General features: G+C 41.2%; 1 long non-coding RNA gene across 8 annotated transcripts in view; it reads right to left on the bottom strand.

Moving 5' to 3' along the window:
* Positions 1–22,183, bottom strand: part of LOC103549425 (uncharacterized) — a 148,091-nt gene that overhangs the window by 19,150 nt on the left and 106,758 nt on the right. For 2 of the 8 annotated variants that reach the window (XR_011532318.1, XR_011532320.1), the window contains exons 5-7: positions 13,796–13,899; positions 2,646–2,820; positions 1,656–1,811 (exon numbers count right to left, since the gene is read on the bottom strand). This is a non-coding gene — a long non-coding RNA (uncharacterized lncRNA). Of the gene's footprint in view, positions 1–1,538; positions 1,812–2,645; positions 2,821–12,173; positions 12,291–13,795; positions 13,900–22,183 lie in introns of all 8 variants that reach the window. The other 6 variants (XR_011532321.1, XR_011532322.1, XR_544533.2 and 3 more) reach the window with 4 other exon arrangements.

A 22,183-nucleotide genomic window follows, 5' to 3' on the forward strand; every position in this document is an offset into this window, starting at 1 on the left:
AATGTAAATTTTAAAGTATATGGCATTAAGTTAAATTACCGGAAACACTTTCCTTCATTCTCTTCCCTCTTATCCCCCAAGTATGAGCTGCTTAGTTTCCAGACCACCCTGGAAAAATAAGTCGGACTTCAAGTAGGTATTTTAGATTAACTTGAACGTTAGCTATGTTTTTTGAGTGACAGCTGTAGTATTTGCCAAATGCTATAGATAGAACACATTCAAACACTCTCTAGGGAATTCCCTGATCCAACAGTTTGCATATATGCTTTTTTTCAAATTCACATGTTCTAAAAAATAAGTGGATTTTAAAATGCTGCCAATATACCTGAAGGTGCCAGTCAAATTTAGATAAAAATTTAAAAGATTGCCTCAATTTGAGGAAGGCAACTATCAAAAATAAGAAAGCACCCAGAAAAAAATCTAATGATGAGGTTCTTGGCAGTTACCCTGCAAAATCTTCTCAGTTGCTTCTGGTGTTAGATTTAGATGTCTGTTAACTAAACTACAAGTCAGGTCTTTAAATTATAAGAGGCCTCCAAAACTTCAGAAGTTTTCCAATAAAAGGGAACTTCTGATGTCCATGTGAGTTTTCCATCAATTTCTTCTAAGCCTGTGAGGAGCTTCTGTGAGCCTCAGCTAGAGGCAATGTGCTATGACACCTGTTGCCAGGTTTCATGAATTCTTTGAAGTTTATTTGAAAGTACACATGGTGTCCTCACACTGCATTAGCTCAGCTCAAAGATAGTTCAGCTTTCACCCGTAAACAACTTAAATATGTATTTCTTTCAAATAAAAGTTTACTCTCAAGAATTCAAAAGTGTTTTTGATGTATATAGGTAGAAATATCTTTGGACTTCAAGAAATGAAGCCTGTAGATTTCATCAATGTCCATGAAAGTCGAGTCAGTCCTGGTGGTCTAGTGGTTAAGATTCAGCACTCTCACCTCTGCAGCCCAGGTTTGTTTCCCGGTGAGGGAACCACATCATCCACCTGTCGGTTGTCATACTACAGAGGATGCGTGTTGCTGTGATGCTGAAAGCTATGCCACCAGGATTTCAAATACCAGCAGGGTCACCCCAAAGTGGACAGGTTTCAGCGGAGCTTCCAGGCTAGGACAGGCTAGGAAGAGGGACGTGGCCACCCACTTCCAAAAAATTGGCCGTGAAAACCCTGTGAATAGCAGTGGAGCATTGTCTGATACAGCACTAGAAGGTGAGAGGATGGCACCAAAAGACCCGGCAGCGTTCTGCTCTACTGTCCACAGGGTTGCTAAGAGTCGGGATCCACTTCGTATCATTAACAACAAACATGAAAATTGACTGTTTGAAAGCCGTCAATTTGCCTTCTTCTGGAACATTTGCAAAAGCGATGCCTGGCTGGAGAAAGCCAAGTGAAGTACTAGATTATGCTCTAGCAGGTTAAGGAAGAATGCCAATAACCCCAAAGCCTGGAATATGATCTTAAGCTATTTTACTGGTTAACACCCAGGATGTGTTTTGCACTCAACCATTTTTCTGCATTTTTCTCCCACCACACACCTTTCCAAAACTCAATTCTGTGCCTTCAGCAGCAGACAGTGGTAAGAGAAAAGTACATCACAGAGTCTTCATAACAGTCACCAATGGAAGAGGAAGGCTGGCATGCAAAGCGCTTACTGAGATGAGAGAGGAATCAGGAGGCAAGAGGGAGGCTGCCTGGAATCTGGAACCTCTTGCCTCTCTCCCGTTTCCTCAGCTGCCATCCATTCTCTCATCTTCTATTATCTTTTTTTCCCTCCTTTTTTTCTCCTCTTCCTTCCCGTTCTCCAGTCTCTGAAACACAGAAAAATACCTTTAAAATAAATGTCATGCAGTTAAAAGAAAAGATAATAAATATATCTATTAAAGTGCTTGCAGTCTGTTCTCCCTTCCACGCCCCCACGCACATCCCCCCATGTGCTAAGGGAAAGCCCTTCTTCGAAGAGCAGCTGGTTGTCTCTCCCCATCTCCACCCCCACCACCTCCTGGGGAGCACAGAGTTGCCTATGGGTCACTAGATTTCACATGTAGAGATCAAAGCACTTGTTAGAAAGAACTGAAAAAAAGGGCAGGATTAAAGAAGACCTTGAAAAGGAGGAGGAGGCCATGGAAGACAAGTGGCCCCATCTGGCTGGGCTTGGCAGTCAATGCCAGGTTGAGAGCTGAGTGCAAGGGGCGTGGAGGGGTTTGGGAGTATGGGAGATTACGAGCTCTGTGGGCACCGGAACCCTGTCTACTCTAGAAGCACGCCCAGCACACAGGAGACATTTAACAGGTATTATTGAATTAATTAATTAAGAACAAGAGGAATGAAGAAACCATTTTAAGTATAGCCAGAGTTACAACTTAGATCTCCATGCATATTTTCTAAGAGTCTCCAATAAAGATTTGAATTGCTTTTAAATACTTTTGTTTGAAGGGTGGGAGTTCTTTCTGTGAGACTCCAGGCCCTGGCTTTTATTCCGGTTATGCACACCCCTTGTCATCCACAATGTCGTGAGGCTGAGAAGCTGCAGAGCTCGGGTTAGGATTAGGTTTGCGACTGCTGTGGACGAGCATCTCAATAACAGGATACATTTGCTTTTCATGTGTAAAGATATCTCCCCAAGAAAACCACAGAATTCTTACCACGTTAACGTATTATCTGAGAAGGGTAATAGTGCCAAATGCTTTATTTTGCAAGTGAAGCAGTGGGATGAAGGTAAAAATGGGTGAAATGCATTTATACTTTCAAGAATAGTAGTTGAACATCTGCTGGGTGCTAGGCATCGTGCTGGGTGCGATGTAGGATACGGAAATATAGCTAGGGCAAAGGAAAATCAGAAATTATGATTTAAATTAGGGGCATGGTAAGTGCATTTCTATCCTTATGAAGATATAAGTCAACAACTATATGAGGAGGTCCCTTTATAAAATTAGGGACGGGCTGGCTGGAGTTTTCTACTTAGTAATCTCACTGAAGTCTCTCAGTATGGGCGTGGTGCGACCCTCCTTCTAGGAATGTCAACTCCGCTGTTTTTGGAAATTTCTCTTTCCCTGATTCCACACATGTGAAGGTTCTGATGAGGGCTGCATGTGATAGAACCCCACTCTTCTGGCCACAGTTCATGAGTCCCAAGATGAGCATGTGACCCAGACCAGGCAGAGACGCTGCCCGAGGCTTTGTTTCCCACTAAGTGAAAGAAATTAATAAAAAATAAATTTGGGGGGGCATTTTTTAACACATCCATTACCTCACATATTTACTTTCTTCTTTTGTTGAGAACATTGTTCTACCCTTTTAGCAAATTTCAGTTACACAAATACAGTGTTGTCAACTATAGTTGACATGTTAGCCTTAAGATCCTCAGAACTTATTCATCTTATAAGTTAGAGTTTGTACCCTTTTACCAGCCTCACTCTACTCCCCTCACTCCCCCGCCCTTAGCAACCACTTTTCTACTCTATGAGTTTGCCCATTTTTTTTTAGATTCCATATAAGTACTACCATGCAGTATTTGTCTTTCTCCTTCTGGCTTATTTCACTTAGCATAATGCCCTCCAGGTTCATCCATGTTGTTGCAAATGACAAGACTTTCTTCTTTATTATGAATGAATAACATTCCATTGTCTACATATACCACATTTTCTTGATCCATTCATCCACTGATGGACATTTAGGTTATTTCCATGTCTTGGCTATTGTGAATAATGCTGCAATGAACACAGGAGTGCAAGTATCTCTTCAAAATAAAGGTTTCATTTCCTTTGGATGTGTACCCAGAAGTAGGAGTCCTGGGTCATGTGATAGTTCTGTTTTTAATTTCTTGAGGAACCTCCATACTGTTTTCCATAGTGGTTGTACCAATTTACATTCTAACCAATAGTGTACAAGGGCTCCCTTTTCTCCACGTCCTCGCCAACATTTGTTATCTAGTGTGAAAGAGAAAAGGCAAGAGATAGACAGGAAGAGAGGCATGGCTGAGCAAGAGTCCCTGGCTCCAGCGTGCCTGTGCTCAGACACACCACTTTCTCAGGCAGACAACTGAACCAATAGATTCCCAGTTTTAACTAAACTAGCTTGAGCGGGGATTTCATCACTAGCAATCAAAATATTTCTAACTAATATACTTAATTAATTTAAAGTGGTTTGTATAAATATGCAAGGGACTTAGTTAAACCAAGGAATTATTTTATGAGTTTTATCAAAATAGGCTTTGGGAACCAAAGACCGGTTAAAACCTCAAGTTTACCACCCACTAGGTTAGTAACCTAGGATTACTGTCCTTGCACTGTGGTTTCAACACCGCATGTATAAAGCAATAACGATATATACTTCCCAAGGTCGTCCTGAGGAGCAAATGAAATAGTGTACATTAAACACTGTAAGCGTAGTCCACTCCATGAAAGGTGGTCCTTGCTACAGACCCACTGTGACAAAACAGATTTGAAGAAACAAGAATTATAGACATGCTGCTGCTCTCCTGGAAGAATGCAGCCTGGAGCAATTAAAGGAGTATTGGGGCATTCCTCAGTCAGAAGGGGAGAGAATTATGTCTGTGTCAAGTGAGCTCATGGAAATTATTCAGAGCAAACCCAGCAGAATTATTTTGTCACAAGACACTACAGATAAAAGACCTGAAAGAGCACACAGAATACGTCCTAATGGAGTTCATGAAAAATCACTTGGTGACATGAGAAAGTGAAAGAAATTACACTTCTAGAAGTCATTAACCCTTCCCTGATAATTCCTGGGTTTCTCCAGCGGCCTCAGCATATAAATGGGACATCTTGATTAGACTCTTTGTAGATTATTAATGTCTATGCATAGTCAATAATCAGAGAAGTTGCACCATTAGATTACTGGGGAGCTTTAAAAATAATCTTAACTATTGATTTATGCAAAGGGCTCTGGCAAACTGTCTCAGATGAAGAATCTGGGGCTCATGCTGCCTGTGTAATTCTCGGTCGCATGTGAATTCAACGTCACACTCTTCAGACTGATGATCCACTTTTCAAAATTTGGTAAGTGGTTCAGGCTTTGCAGTAGTTACAGAGGCAGCACCACAATGTGTGACCAAAATGTCAAAGATCATCGGGGACATCTCAAATTATTGCCAACTGAAAACTATAAGACTGATGATAAACAAAACTTTAAAAACGCCAACTTTTAACCCCCAGAAGTCAAATACTCCACAGAAGTTGGAAAATGAGCAAGTAGACCTTTCTCCCCAACACTCATTCCCCCTCACTCCTGCCACGTGAAACAAAAAAAGACACCTTCAAACATTGGAAAGTGTCTCCAACCACAATGCAGCTGTCATCTTCTATGCGACGCCCTCCCTGAGGCTCCACCCCTGCTCTCACCTCCCAGGCAGAGGAAATCATTTCCTGCGTGGGGCTCTACAGCACGTTGTTCAACACATACTAGCATGGTCCTTACCATATTGTATCACAGCTGCTGAAATAAGTGTTTGTTTCCCACTCATGACTCCAGGTGAAGCCCTGAGCCTTATTCATTCTTGTTCCTTGAATCCTAGAACTCAGGCTCAATGAACATTTGCTGAATACTGGATTTTCTTCTTCCCGGAATGACACCTAGCCCTGCTGAGAAGTTGAGTATTGATCCCCGAGTATTTTAAAAGAGCTCCACCTTCCTGAGGACCTTCAGAGAAGTATTCTTTGTCCTTATGCATGTCACTATTGAAGATACCCAATAAGAAGCCAGTGAAGTTTTTTTTTCTAAGATTGGCACCTGAGCTAACATCTGTTGCCAATCTTCTTTTCTTCTTCTTCTTCTCCCCAAAGACCCCCAGTACATAGTTATATATTCTAGTTGTAGGTCCTTCCGGCTCTGCTATGTGGGACACCACCTCAGCATGGCTTGATGAGTGGAGCTAGGTCCGAGCCAAGGATCTGAATCTGTGAAACCCTGGGCCGCCGAATCAGAGTGCACAAGCTTAACCACTGGCCATGGGGCGGGCCCCAAAGCCAGAGAAGTTTTTAAGGTCATTGAGCCCCTCCAAGCTGCACAGAAGCCAAATCATTTAACTTAAAAAACTAGTGAGCCGGTTGAGGTGACAGCCATGGAAGATGGTCCAAGGTGGGGAAAAGATGGCTTTGCAGAGGGAAAGTAGAATGTAGCTCTCAAGGCTGCTGGTTACGGAGGTGGGGTGGGGTTGCAGGCTACTTCAAATCTGGATCATTGCACTAGGACAGTCATCTGATTCAACTCAGCGTAGGGAATGGGATTTGTTTACACAGATCCTAGAGCATTAAGAAATTTTTGCAAAACTGAAATTTTCAGATTGGTCTTGAAGGTTCCACATATTTCATTATCCTGCAGCATTGAGAATCGCATCAGATAAAGGTTTGAGGACAGGTTTTCTTTTAAGGCCACAGCAGGATAAAACGTACTGTAAGCTACTTTTGAAGAAAAGAATTAACAAAAGAAAGATATTTGCTTTCTATTCAGAAGGACTATTTAGCAAACACAAAAGCTGTGATAAAATCAGGATTTCAAGAACAGTGATTCCTGGAGAACCACCAGAATGATCTGAGCCTCACTCCATACCTTTGGAATCATAATCCCAAAAGTGGGATTCTGAAGCAGGTGGGGCCTGGGGTTTGAAATCACTGTTCTGGAATAATACTGTACTGCTTTCTTGTTTGGAAAATGTACTGAAAGAAAAACGGAAAGCTTACGAAAGAAGCTTGAAAAGCTGACCTCTGTATGTTTTAGGGAACAGTTCTCTAATTTTGGCATCATTTGGGGCCCTAATAATGCATAGTCCCAGGACCAGCCCCTCCTCAAAAATCTGCATTACAACAAACCTCTCAAGTGATTCTGGTCCTAGACTCCCATTTTAAAAACATTTCTTATAGACTCATTTTAGTAAGACGGATGTGGGTCTTGTTAAGCAAAACGCTTTGTATTGTAAGAAGACAATGAGAGTTGAAGCAATAATATTGAACATATATAATACGGTTTCCTGTGCTATCTGTTGATTTATTGCTGATGACAAGAAATGGGTCATTATAGTCAATCAATTATCTGTCAGCTATTAGCTTTGTGTTCCAGAGTTGAGCAAGTCATGGTCTAAGGGCATCTTTTGGCCCATGAGCTAATTTCTGGATGAAGGATTAGAGAGTCATGCCACGATAGCAAAATTCTTGTGGATAATAAGCAGTGCCGTTTTCCCACTGACACTCTTCTTCTATTCAACAGAGTAGGTAATTTAATTTGTATGGAGATATATTCTTTCCAAGGGACTTAAATATGTTTCAAATGTCCATTTTTAAAGTGGCCCATAAATATTTAATACATCCTAAATTGGTCTTCATGCCAAAAGTTTGCTCACATCTGGTGAATCTGTGCTGATCACTGGACACCAAGGGGTTAATGAAGCACAACGACCGAGTCTTACAATACTGCAAGGCACTGGGAGGAGTTCTGCACATATATCCTCTCATTTGCTCCTCGTACCAACCCTATGAGGTAGACACTAATAATATTACTAGTACTAGTAATAGATACTAACAATATTCCTATTTTATATATAAGGAAAATGAGACTTAGAGAATCAAGAAACTTGAATACAGTCATTTGGCCAGTAAGTGCTGGAATCAAGATTTGAACTCAGGTCTGTCAGACTCCAGACTCACATGTCTCAAGAACTAAAGGCACATCCAGGCCCAGCTGTTTCTCCAAAATGGACTATGAATGGGGAAATAGTCACATTTGATTGTATAAAGTTTAAACTAAGGCGCAGGAAAGTTGCTGCTCCCTTTCTGGATGGGGAGAGAGTGTTAGAAAGCAATTGGCTTCCATCTTGTTGTAATCTGATCGTGAGGATGCTCAGCAGGCCGCAGGTCAGAAGGGCTCTCAAGTCTAGCCTTCAGCCCGAGGGCTGCCATTGTGAGCCTCTTCATAGAGCATCGTGTGCTTGTCTAATGGAAAAGCTCACACCTAAGTACAGAAGGGCCTTGTTTAATTTTTAATGTATTGCTTCAAGTAGTTTTCTGTAATAACTATTAGGAAAAGATATCAAACCATCTGGGAGTCATATGGAACTTTCGCTGGTTGAGAAGAAGTGGACATTTGTGAAACTCTCAGAGGCAAGCAATGGGAGGCCCTTAACTCTAAGCTATCAGGCCAACCAATGCCATCTCCTGGCAGAGCCAGTAAATTTTAGACTGTGAAATCACAGAGGACGATTGTCAGTTGTGAATACAAAATGCTAACTGGAAAGTACTTCTCTGGCAACCCCAGCTCCCAGAACATGGTCAGAAACTAGAAAACAAAGACAAAAGACTTCCGAAAAGGCGAAAGAGAGATCAAAGCCCGTGTGTTTTGCTCATACAAAATAGCTCTGCTCTTGCTTAAATCTCACTGATTCGTATTTAGTAAACAACTTTAGCAAAGTTGGTAATCAGCAATAAGTGGAGCAGATGCTTGTGGTCAGCACATTAATAGACCCAATAGCCGCTGATAGCCTGGCAGAGGGAAATTGCTTTTTAATCTATTTTTTAAAATGAAAAAATTGAAAGTCCCTACAGGGTGACAGTCAAAGAGGGCGAGGGCTCTGAGTCCCGTCAGCCTCGTGGTCACAAGGAGGGCACCGCACTGCAGCCCGCTGGTTTCCATTGTCTTGCTATTGGCCATTTAAGTCAGGAGGCTACAAGAAAATCGTTCAATGGTATTTCACTTACTGTTGTAAAGGCAGGCAAGGATAGAAGCATTTGAGAAAGAGGCACGGGTAGGATGGAGACTTTTCATTTTCTCTTTTAGTCTTTGAAAGATATTGTATGAGTCTGCTTGGGCTGCCCACAGAACACTACAGGCTGGGGGGCTTCAACAAGAGAAATTTATTTTCTCATCGTTCTGGGGGCTGGAGTCCAAGATCAAGGTGCCGGCAGAATTGGCTCCTGGTGAGACCTCTCTTTCTGGCTGGCAGATGGCTGCCTTCTAGCTGTGTCCTCACATGGCCTTCCCTCTGTGCATGCGCACTCCTGGTGTCCCTTCCTCTTCTTATAAAGACAGCGGTCCTATTGGGTTAGGGCCCCACTCTTACTACCTCATTTAACCTTAATTATCTCCTTAAAAGCCCTGTCTACAGTCACAGTGGGAGTTAGGGCTTCAACATATGGATTTTAGGGGCAACACAATTCAGTCCATAACACATGTGAATAAAACTCTTATTCAAAAATTAAATACATTTAAAAGTAAAAAAAGCAACTATGACCCTGCCACCCTCCCCTTCCCAATCAGTCGAGTGGCTGCTGTGTGCTAGGAATATGATAAGGCTCCGGAAGAAGATGAACCACAATAGAGGGAACACACAATAGAGTAGAAAAGAACAACCAAATGTTTCAATACGTACTTGAATTTCCTGGAAAAGGAACATTTTCTAACGACGTTTCTAAGATGCTGCTGTACACCGTCTATCAAATCCTCTCCTTTCCTTCCGTCCTCGCTCTCTTTTTCTCTTCTCTCTCTTTTCCCCTCTCAATTCTTCCTCTCCTCTTATTTCTTGCTTATATTTTCAGTGACAGTTTTGTGAAATCATTCATTAGATGGTTCCTAATTAGAGTCTCGCATTCAAGAAGGAGCCTGGAAACTACTGAAAGTTTCAATTCAGTCTTGCTCATTAAAGAGAATTCAGAATTCAGTGGAAATGCTGCATTTACCTCCCTCTCTTGCTTAGGGTGGAGGGTAGCAGGGATTCTGGTTCCCACTTGAGACTTGCTTTCCCTCCTTTTCCCTTTCTCTGATTTCTAGCTGCCTAACTCTTCAGCCCTCTGTCTTACCCATACAAATGTATCCGGGAAGGTATGATTCTAGAAAAAGACTGGAGAAATGCCACTCTAGTTTGACACTTTGTCGTGAAGACAATTCCAAGAAATCAAGGCAAGTGGTGACAACTGAAGCCAGCAGCTGCAAAGTGCCGTGTTCCTGACTACAAAATGCCTCGCTCGCCGTTGTAATGAGATTCTCATTCATCGGCAGTTGAGGGCAGTTGCTGAACAGGCCTAGACATTTCAAGGAAATACTTAAGAGGAATATTTTTCATCTTTGATTTGTGAGTTAAGGTTCCTGTTTTAAATTTGTTTTGCCAGACTTCTGAAGCACACAAGGGAGGGCGTAATCTCTGTTCTGCTACAATAAACCTGCCTGCGCATGAGACAACCCGGGATGGGTTATAAATATCCTATAATTTGCTGAAAGTACTGAAGCACAGCTTTATATCAGATTTTTCTTATTCTTCTTCTTCAAACCTCCTGGCAGTTCTCTTATCAAGATTCGACAGCAGTAGGCCCATAGCTCAGTTGCCTATTTATGCTTTAGTACAAAACTGAGAAAACATTTCATTGCTATAGATAACTTTCTAAAAGTTAGATCCCTTTTTAGTGTGGAAAGTTCAAGCTTTGCCTGCTTAAAATTGTCTGTTAAGCAGTCACTGTGGAAATTACATTTACTGGGGAGGGAAGACAAGACTGAAATGGAGAGCAGATGCCATCCAAATGGTCTTTGAAGTAAATTTTATAATTGAGGCACTGAAATTAATGGCCATAAAATTGACATGAGCAAGCCCCGGCCGATGACCAGCTGTAGGGCCAGCACACCTCCATACTGACCCGCTCCATCTTTCCTATTCTAATAACAGCTCTCACAAGTACAGACTTTCAATCCTGTCAAAATGTCCTGTGCTGACAGGAAGCTCACTGGGATGAAAATTGCCACAAATTGACACCCTATTCCCAATATGCACTCTGGCATCATCGTGTTCCTAATCTGTTTAAATTTCTAAAGGTCTGGCTGAAAGATAGGCATGCTTTTTAAAAGATCCCAATCAACACAATATTCTTGAGAGCTTAACTTTAGTGGCATGAAAAATTTTGTGGTTTGAAGGCTATTTCAACCAGAGATGCTTATCTTGCAGAATTCCCATGGTTCTAAAATATACACTGTGCGGGATGCCTAGAGTTCACTGCAGCGGGGGCAGCTGTCCATGTCAACGCCGAAATGCTTATTTTGCTACTTCACTATTCCAAGGATAGCGTGTGCCTCATCTTAATAGATGGCATCGGAGGTGGGTGGCATCTTAGAACCGCAGAGCCAAGAGGTCATCTATGTAGTGATTTTAAATCACAGCTTTTCAGCTGGTTCCAGGCTAGATGCAGAGCTTGTTAAAATCACACTGTCACAGGTCCTGCCCTGGGAGACCCTGAGGTGGGCCTTAGGAATTTGGAGCTTTTAAGGCTCTTTAGGTGATTAGAGTGTACGGTCAGGATTGGGAACCACGGCTGTAAATCCAATCCCTCATCCAATAGAGACAATTCTGTTCTATCATCATTTATTTTTTCAAATGACACCCTAAAAGTTCCTGAGCTTATGGGTTTGAGACCACTGAAAACATACACATTGATAAATAGGACATTAACAAAAGCCATAACAATAGAAAAACACTAGCATGGTTTTAAAAATGTTAAATCCTCAAAAAGTAGGTATAGTCAATATAAGACTTAACCTTAGAAGAAAAGATGAAGTTAGTTCAACGGAAAAAATTACAAAGATTGGGAAGAACTACACAACAAGTACTGTAAGTGGGAATGACATGGTCAAAAGGAGCCGAGGAGAAGGTGAGGTGTGTCCATGCTGGATGCTGCACTGCGCCCCCCGTGGCTTGCTGTGTTCAACAGGGTGAGGGCATTTTGCCACCCTTGCTTAATGGTGCAAAACATCACAGGGCTAATGAGAGCTGTAAGTGATCCAGCACAACGTCGATATCATACTGATAGCATTCCGCCGGTGGCCACTGAAGTCACGTCTAGAAACACGTGTCATGGCAGAACAGACAATCTTCTGAACAACATTTCTACCAAGTGTTTATTTTGCTTCTACTTAAACGCTTGTGCCTGAGGTAGCTTACTCCATTTTTGGAGAGCTCTAATAATTAAAAGCTCTTCTGTATGTTGAGCCAAACTTTGTCTTTCTGTAGTGCCCACCCATTTATCCAAGTCCAATTGTGCTACCACAGGACAGAGAACTTTTCAGGTATTTGGAAATGTGATCTTAATTGCTCTCCATCTTCTCTTTACCAGGTTAAGCATGCCCCAGTTTTTCACATGCTCCTCAAATGGTATTGCTTAGCGTTCTCTGACCACTTAGCCTACCTCCCTTTAAGATGCCCAGGGTTTTCACATCCAGACTTGATCATAATACTCCAGATTTGGCTGATCAATGTAGACATGATTGAGATGATTAGCTCCCTGGAGCTAGACACTGTATTCCTATGGATGCAGAGCAAGTAGAATAGGCTTTGAGCAGTCAAATCACATCACTGGCTTGTATTGTACTTGCAGTCTCCCACACCCTTACCTAGAGAGTATATCTTAACCCTCAGGGCACACCCTTGCCCTTGGCCACAGGACCCTTACACAAGGCCTCTGTGGCTACCTGGTCATGGGCTGAGGGAGTTCTCTCTGGCCTCACTTTTCCAGGTCCCTCCTCACACCTCCCTAGGCAGCAGCTATCTGTGATTCTGGACTATCCCTTGAAAATTGTATCACTCGTATCACACGCCATTTTAGACAAGTTATCTGATTTTGGAGAGACATGCCCTTGGAAATATCTACATCTTCCTCACATCCAGGAGGGGTCATGCCCCTGAACTGAACCCAGGCCTCCCCCTTACATCCTGCTAGACCCTGGGTTCCCATTCTGTCCACAAAAGGAACAGAGATAACCCCAAGGCCCTAAGCGTGTGTTTAGCATGAACTTCTGTTAAATCATGTCTCCCTAGGCACATTTGTGGAGGTGGTTTTTGGTACATAAATGTTGATTAATACATTTATCCTTATACAACTTTACGCTGTTAGATTCGTCTATCATGCTGTAGTCCCTATGGTCCTGGACTATTATCCAATACATTTGTTGCGTTCCCAGATCTATATCCCCTGCCAATATGACTGGTGTGGCAGCAGTAGCCTTTTCCAAGGCATTAAGAAAACTGTTCAAAAGCAAAGATCAATGAGAAATCCTTGTAGGTATGACCCTAGAAACCTCTCCATATGACAGTGGATTCATTAAATCACACATTTTTTGTATTGTGCTTCAATAACATATGTATATATATATTATGTAGCTGACTCAAAAAATAAACTTACAATTAAATAAATCATACTATAAACAAAGGTCCTGGAAAAACAAGGAGAGCCTGAGAAACTGTCACAGACTAAGACTAAGGAAACGTGACAATTAAACACAACATGGGCTCCTGGGCAGGAAAAGGACGTTGGTGGAAAACCTGGTGAAATCCAAATAAAGTCTGTATGTTATCTAATAGGATTATACCAACGTTCATTTCTTCATTTTGATCAATGTCCATTGTTATATAACATATTAACGTTAGGGGAAGCTGGGTGAAGGGTGTATGGAAACTTTCTGTACTATCTTGCAACTCTTCTGTAAATCTAAAATTGTTTCAAAATAAAAAATTTTTAAAGTTTAAATTAAAAGTTTTTTGAAAAACCAATAAAGACTCAAAACTTGTCACTTCCTAATTTTACTATATTTTACTCCTATCTATGGTCTTGTGGTTATTTACTTCTATGGCATCTATATGCATACATTGGTTATTTTCCTCCAAACAGCTAGTTGTTAAACACCAGCACACCACACTCAAAGACCTTCCTTACTAATTAGTACAATGGCAATAGTCTGCTCATGCCCTTGACTATGGTAACCGTTTTCTTATCAACTGATTACTATGGGAGAATCTCATCGTCTGCATTACTTGTAAAATATGGCGCCGTGGCGTGATGACGGAGCTTTGGATCTTCTTGTCTGCATTGTCTGTATGTCTGCATTTTCTCTGAAGCAATCAGGGTCTTCTGAAACCTGTAATTTGAGGAGCATTTTAAATACTAAAATCAGAAGAATCACTTTCTTCTAATAGTCTGAACTAAAAATGGATTCCCCTATTGTGCAAAAACATTACACCATTAACTGGTCTCCCTGGAAACAATCACTCAAGACCATACTACCTGATCACTTTCTGCCCTGTATGCTCTGGGCTACAATCCTACCCACCTAATCGTCACATGGTCAAGACCAAATTTCCCATCTTGACCACAGAGTTGCGGCGACCTACCATGCAAATGCTGTTCTGAAATCAGATACATTACAGTATCAGTCTACAGTAGTCTCTTACTAACTAGCCTAATTACCCCTTTAAAAGAATTAGGCTGATCCAATGCAATTTTTTCTTGATAAACTCCATACTCATATATCACCTTCTTCTAAAAAGTATGTGAGGTGACTCCCCTGTATATTAGTTTGATTGCAAACTGTCTGAAATCCAGACAAATGTAAGAGAACTGCAGGAAATTGCCCCCTAATTGCCAGACTCCTACACTACACTCAGGAAAATACAATCACAAGGCTTGCTTCAGAATTGCTTCTATTTACCTTCATTTTAATCGAAAGCAAGTAATTAAGAAATTTTCTCTCCGGAAGACTTCTAATAAGCAAATTTCCATTATCCTTAACCACATAGTGTGAGCTGACTTTTCTTTTCTTAACGAATCCTGTAATGTGGACATAGACATGCATTGATCCAGCCATGGCTGAGCAGAGCTGAGCCCCATGAAGACAAGAATCAAGGGCCCTCCTCCCTCACTACACAGATTAATAAGTGCAGGATATAGACTTTATAGTCCAAAAGTCAAAAAGGACAAGAAAATCCGTATCTCTCTCTAGCCCAAGGGACAATATATTATTTACGTTTTTAATGTAACCATGTTCTACTGACCCAGCTGAAAATGTGGCAAATTGCACAATGACTTGAACAGCGGATTTTACAAATGGTAACAGATACTATTTATTGTGCCAAACATTCTAATATGCACTTTAAATAAACTATCTCATCTAAAATAATGAGGATTATTATCCCTTTTTCATGGATGAGGAAATTGAGATTAGGGGTGTAAACTCGTCCTAGATGATTGGGGTGGTAAGTGGTCAAGCTGGGATTTGAACCCAGAACTCTTGGTGCCAAAGTCTTCATTCCATCCCTATGCCTCTCTCTTCGGATCTAGATTTATCTGAACTGCTGAACAGCAAAAATGACAAACTCACTTTTCTACAGTGAGAGCCAAATGAAGTAGTTCCCACATGCTATTAGTAAAATCTTTCTAGAACACACCTCAATACACGTAAATGTAGAGATTCATAAATTATGTACCTATGGTGCTGCAATAGCATAATGTGTACATTATAAAATCTACAAAAGTAGGAAAATTGTAAAATTCTATAAAAATTTAAATATATTCTAATATTTTCTTCTCCCAACTCAGTGGGTCATCTTTTACACCCCTGAAATCTATGCACCCCACTCTGACATAGAGGTTACCCTTTCCCAAATTTAATTAATTATATACTATCTTGGTAAATTCTTATGCATAACTTGCACTAGTATTTTTACATGTGGACTTATTATTCCTAATATAATTAATATTAGGCAACACTGGCTACTTTTCAACTTTAGGTGACATAAAAGGAGCATGACTCTTGGAGAGGATCAAGGGGTCAGAGTCAAGCCTAAATCTAGTCCTATCCCAAGGCTGAAACATGACCTGTCCCTTCACAACAGCCTCCACGGCCACATTCCACCATCTGTGCAAGAGTGGGAGCAGCATCACTAACCAACGGAGTGCTGAAGATTAAAAAACGTTATAAATCATAGAGCTCCTGGCGGCAATCAAAGTGCTTTACTAATATTTCCCAACTCAGATCCATCCTCTGTTTTGTGGACTGACAGTAGATTTTTACTAAATGACTGAAACGTGGAGAGTTCAGGCAAAACCTTTTGCAAGTGAAAGTTTCGTTTTTCATGATAACCATTTATACTGTTGCTAGGATGCTCTATGTTTAGTTAGAACATAATGCAGATTGTACTTTCCCACCTTAAATTCCCAGCACATGGAAGGAGAGTTTTCCAGAAGAATAAGCCCACTATTAGTGGCATAATTCACCATGGAATAAGGGTCCAGTTGGGGCAACTATACCTCAGAGTGAGCCCTGGATGAATGGCTGCCCTTATGGTGGTCCAGTTAAATATTCTTTCTCATCATTTGAATTCAGTGGTTGCAAACTGTGTTCAGTGGAGTTCAATAATGGTGCCTGCCATGGGGTGCAGGTTGAGAGGAAGAAACGCAGGAGACCAGCAGGGGGCGTCCTGGGCCCCCTTCTCTAGCCAGAGCAGTTCTGTTCTGATCTGTTTTATATACCCGGGATGCTTAAAGGATTCCATTTAAACAAAAGGATCTGTTAAAAAAATTAACCAAAGCCATAACACATTTGCAAAATTTTAATTTTATCTCTGTAAGTAAAATATATAAGCTTCCTACTGTTCATTTTTAAAACTTGGGGCAAGAATGTGAGGCAAAAATCAGATTTGATAAAACTCCAAGGGCAAAGAATAATGTAAAAAATTCAGCAAATTAATAATTTTATAACTTCCACATATGCTCCAAGTTGAGATACAGGGTACTTGGATCACCCAAAGTTGGAATTTCAGACTTAATCCCCGCTGAGGATGACCTCAATGACAGAGTCACTCAGCCTGGCACACTTCTGAGTCTTTATTCAGACGTAGCTAGAGGATTGATAAGGTATGTGCTGAGGTTTTGAACTCTGAATCACTGATTATCAATCTTTGTGGGTGCTTCGGGAGCAAAATCAAGATAGACGAAACTTCTAGTGTGTGGGTGGGGATGGGGGCATTATAGGAATTAAAACACACTGATAGAGCCAGTGTCCCTGCTTTGAAGGATTTTTCTGCAAAATACGTTGGTAGAGAAGTGTCATTTTCAGTGGAGTGTAACATTTGAGCCTGTCAGTGCTGACAGTCTGCTCAACGCCGGCCTTGTTAGCTGATTGCTATAGGCAAGACGATGAACAGCGTCCCAGGTGGTCGTAACAAACCTGTGACTACAAGCGCAGACAGAATGCCACAAACTTGGGGAAACAGAAATTGCTTTGTCTCAGTCTCTCAAATCATTCTAGTGCCTATGCTCCAGACGGAACGCCTTACTTACTTGGTCAACCTTGCCCCAGCCAATCCTACGGTTAAATAATCCACAATAGGAAACATCCCCTCCAGACAGACAAATCTATTCCCAGCACATCCTCACTCCCAAACCATTGTCCTTGTTCAAATTCACTCCTGAAATGCCTCCCTGCTTCTATCCAAATCATCTTCATTCTTCAAGAACTGAATCAAATGTTCCCTGCTCTTTAACCAGCTCTGCATAATTTCTCTATTCTCCAAATACATTCTTTTATTCAATAACCATTTACTGAGCACCTACTATGTGTCAAGCACAGTTGTAGTTGCTGTGGACACAATGGAGAGCAAGACACACAAGTCCCCGCCCTTACTGAGCTTAAAATTCTAGTGGGGAAGACCAAGGTGACTCAAAAAATACATATACACATATATACACACACAGAGATACATGCACACACACAGATGCACACACACATATATATTTATATGTACACTTAAATATTGTGACTTCAGGAAATAGTGCTATGAGGAAATAGAAAGCAAGATAAGGGAGTCTCTAATATCCACTGTCTGTGCCACTCACTTTTGATATAACACCTTGTATTCTGATTTAACTTTCAATCTGTGACTGTTTTGTGAAAGTCTTAAGGGAGAGATGTACTTACTGCCTTTGCAGCCTCCACAATGTCTACTTCAGATCTTGCAACAGATGTTCAATAAATATTCGGTGAATTCCTTGATTAAATGAAATCCATTTGCCAGCATCACAGAGAGATTTTGACTTGATGCTGACTAATGGGCTGGCTTAGGCCCCACAAAAAGACGACGAGCTTTGGGAATGGTTTGCAGCTGTCATAATGACAGATGCTAATTTAAGTCACAGATATTTTGTTCTGAAATATGCATAGGTTCCATCTATGCAGTAGTTATTGTAACTATACTGCAATGGTTCTTAAGATGTAATGCGCATATTTTCCCCATTTTCTGGAATAGTCTGTATCTACATCTTTTCAAAATAAGGTTTGTAACTACTTAATTACATTGATAACTTTTATTTATATTTAAGAATTTTCATATAAGTAAATCCACAAATCACGGGGAAAAAAATAACACTGAGTGACACAGCATCTGGAGGTGCTCCTTGTCTGTAATGCCTTCAGTTTCCTTACATAACCAAAATCTGAAATGCTTGTTCTTTACACCATTCTTTGCTCTATGAATAAGTTATGTTTTATAGTAAGTCAATCTGTTAAATATTTTTGAGTGTCCACAGCCACAAGACTGTCCTGGGTGAAGGATGTAGAAATGCAGGCAATGATGAAATTCTGACTTGCCCTGGGGTGTAGTGACCAGCCAGATACTTATTGTACTAATTTTCTTATCAGTCGCTTTCATTCCTTTCTATCTCATTATAATTCAGAAAGCAGAGCACCTTAGCAGGATGACCTTCATCTTGTGGTTGTGGTAAACAGAATGTGTATTCTGGAGTCACACAACTGGGGATTCAAATCTTAATTCTGCCACTCACTTGCAGGTGACCTTGGTGAAGGTGCCCATCTCTCTGACTCTGTTTCCTCATTGTAAAATGGACATGATAATAACCACCTCTTACAGCTGTGGTGAGGATTGAGCGAGATAAGATGCATGTTAAATGCCTTGTGCATAAGAGGCTGTCAATATATTGCCACAATTTTTATCATTATTTCTCACTTGTAATCACCTTGTGCTAAGCAGTGAAATAGAAATACAAATAAGACACCTTTCAAGACTTCAAGAAACTCCTAGTCTAGGTAGGGAGACAGAAACATATAAGTGGATAATGCCAGCGAGTGAATGAACAAAAAGTAATGAATGCAGTGACGGAGAGATGCCAGGGTGGTGCGAGAGTGTGGAGGAACAGTATTTAACTTGCGAGGTGGTATGAAGGCTTCCTAATGCATATCACATAGGAGACCTTAAAGGATAAATGGAAGTTCAGCAATGGAGATAATGGAAGAGTAATCCAGGTCCAGGGAACAGCATCAGTAAAAGTATGGAAGCAACACATAACAGTACGTGCGGGGAGCTACAAGCCATTTATGTTGCTGTCCACAACGTCCAAGGCAGAGAGTGATGATCATGGAGAGGTGAGGCCGGGGAGATAAGCAGGAAACAGCTTATGGTGGTATGTCAAGGTAAGGATCTTGAACTTCACCCCGTAGAAAATTGATAAAAAATGCAACTAGAGATTTACATAAACAATTGACACAGTTATATCTGAATAAAATATATCACACTGGTGGCTATGTAGAAAAGGGATTGGATGAAGATGTCAGGAAGTGGAGAGACACTTAAATCAGATCCTGAATGAGGGCATGGCTGTAGGGATGGATTCAAGAATCCAGAGGTAATGAGCTAGGGCTTGATGGAGGGAGGAAGGAGCCAAGGAGAACTCACAGGTTTCTACCTAAGTGACTGAAATGGAATAAGTTTAGAAGATTCAAGGAAATTGTAAGGCCCCAATGGGGGTTGACTCATCTATCCTCTAGGGTCCTGAGATACCCCACCATTATGGCAGGGGTTGGCTTGGAGAGTGAGAGTGACAGCTAGAGACTTTTGCGAATCAGTCAGAATGACATCCAGGCTCCATGAGCAACAGTCTCTGGTACACTGCAGTACATCATGGTGGTGTCAGCCTCTCAAAAGTATGAGTTTTACACAATGGTAGATGCATGCTCATGTGAAGTGACAATGGGGTGCCTGGGAAACACTAACACACCTGTGGTTTGCACAATGTGTGAGAATAGTAGCCCCACTGAAAGGGCTGGAGGGACAGTCTTGTACTCGGGGGAGAGTCAGGCAGCCGAGACCTATAGGAACACAGCACCGTGTGGAGAGTTTAAGGATTAGGGGGTTTGTGAGGAGTGGCACAGGATTTTCCCTCACCCTGGACCTATCAATTCCCATTCCACATTCAGTGGTGCCAATATTAAGTGCTCTCTAATTTATTATCCCTTCGCCTCTCAAGAGAGCAGCTATTAACTATTCTGACTTCCGCAGCCACGTGCTCCTCTTCACCGATGCAGTGATCAATGCCCATAATATATCTTTTTCCTGAGAAGTTTCAAGCACCTCAGAACTCATCACGGTGGATGAGCAGCTTAAACTGTTTGCTGCTTGGAGCCTCGATGTGGTCAAGATAGTGAGCGTCAAGGGTCTGCAGTCATGATTGATTCTCCTGATGGGGCCAGGTGCAATGGCGCCGGACCCTCAGGGATGCATCTTACTGCTATTTAACAGTCGCCTGAAGAAGGGGTTACTCAGTGCATCTGACCTCAGTTTGACCTGGTCAAACAAGACCAGCCTGGCTCAGTTTTTCTAAGGATTTCCATTACTTTGCAGTGTTGCAAACAGACTCATTAAAAGTTCTGAATTTGTGACTTTAAAATCCATTCTCACTGAGGATGTATATGAATGCTCTGATTTAGCTAATAAAATATTTAGAGGGAGAGATACCTGTAGATGCCATCAAGAGTTTATGTAATTGGATGGAGGAGTTCTTCTACCTTAGAATATATGTAAATTCGAAGCCAATACTATATATCTGTAAAAACACTGAGTTCTTTTTATCCTCTTAGGGCTGGAAATGCTGCCCTTTTTTGGTCTTCTAACAAGACCAACACTAACAAACGTGTACTGGAACGTGTTACTGGAATATGGAGGTTACGGAACGCATGAGTGGTACGGGAGCGAAAAGCCGGTGCCGGCTATTTATTAAGTCCTACCTTCAACTAGACTGGGGAAGTGAATGTGTTCACAGCGACACTTTTAAGAAAACTCTTTGCAGATAGAACATAAAAAGACAGAGACAAATCTGACGTTTTGACTGCTCTTCTGACCCCCGTCTTGGTTGTTTCAGGAAAATAAAGAATTACCTATAGGTACAAAACTAAGAGACATCTTAATATGTATTCAGGCACCTGTGAACTCCCCAGTTGGTGAAATTATTTTGACAAAGAGTGGCCTCACCAACCTTGTAAGAGTGTCAATGGAAAGTGCACCAGCATGGACAGCAGGCTGTGTATGGTATGGCCATGCAAATTGCAGGAGCAAAGAGATTGCTTGCTTTGTAGGAAGGCTGGGTTGGCACAGAATACACTTTCCATGGGTATATTTTCTGGCTGCTGTTTCGAATCAATTTTAGGGCAAAACTGGGTGCAGCTGGAGGTAGGAAATGGAGAACATTTGTATCAAGGACACAGTCACTTCTCGGTAGAAAATAAGAGAGACAACACACAGTTTATTTAAACAGAATGACTCAACTTGGGTTCTATGAACAAGGATTTGACAGAACCTGTGCTAAGCACATTTGCAAACAGAGGACTAAACTGCTTGCCTTTTGCTTTTGTCTTTTAGAGTTGAGATTTTGCTTTTCAAATGCTCAAGGCACCCCCTGTGTCTGAATGCGTTTGTGAATGCTCATAACCAATTGAGGATATGTTGACATTTAATTTCAATAACATTTGCAAGATTAGTTTTGGCTTTTCCACTGTTGTGTGCATTGCAAAGAGCTTTATATCTTCCCACAATAATCATGCTTATGTCTACAGGCTACAGATTCAGCATGAACTTCGGCAACCTACAAACCCTACAGACTTGAGAAGTCCCATTCAGAACTAAGCGTCCATGGCCTTTCAATTGGGGCATAGAAAAGTGACAGGTATCCAGTGATCCCACCTTGGCCAACCAAACATGGCTGGGTTGGAAATGTTATATAATTGTGGTAGTTATGGAATGAAGCATCAGTTTTCTCTCCCTCTCTAGAGACAAATTTATTTATTGATGTTGAAGGCCTACCTTTTTAAAATACAAAGGGTCGATCGGCCTTTATCATATTTAAATTTAATTAAACTCAACAACATTTATTAGCTATATCCTGCCTGCTGAGCAAAGTACAAGGTACAAAGTACACACTAATGAGTTGGACTAAAATAGTACACCAAGATGACGACTCATGGGACACTATAGTGCGTGAGAAAGAAACACTGCACATGGTATTAAAAATAGAATGCCAAATAAGATTTTAGTTCTAAAAATTTGTTTTTTGATGTGTGTGTAAGGAAAATACTAAAT

This window comes from Equus przewalskii, chromosome 24 (assembly GCF_037783145.1).
Source record: "Equus przewalskii isolate Varuska chromosome 24, EquPr2, whole genome shotgun sequence".
Classification (NCBI taxonomy): domain Eukaryota; kingdom Metazoa; phylum Chordata; class Mammalia; order Perissodactyla; family Equidae; genus Equus; species Equus przewalskii.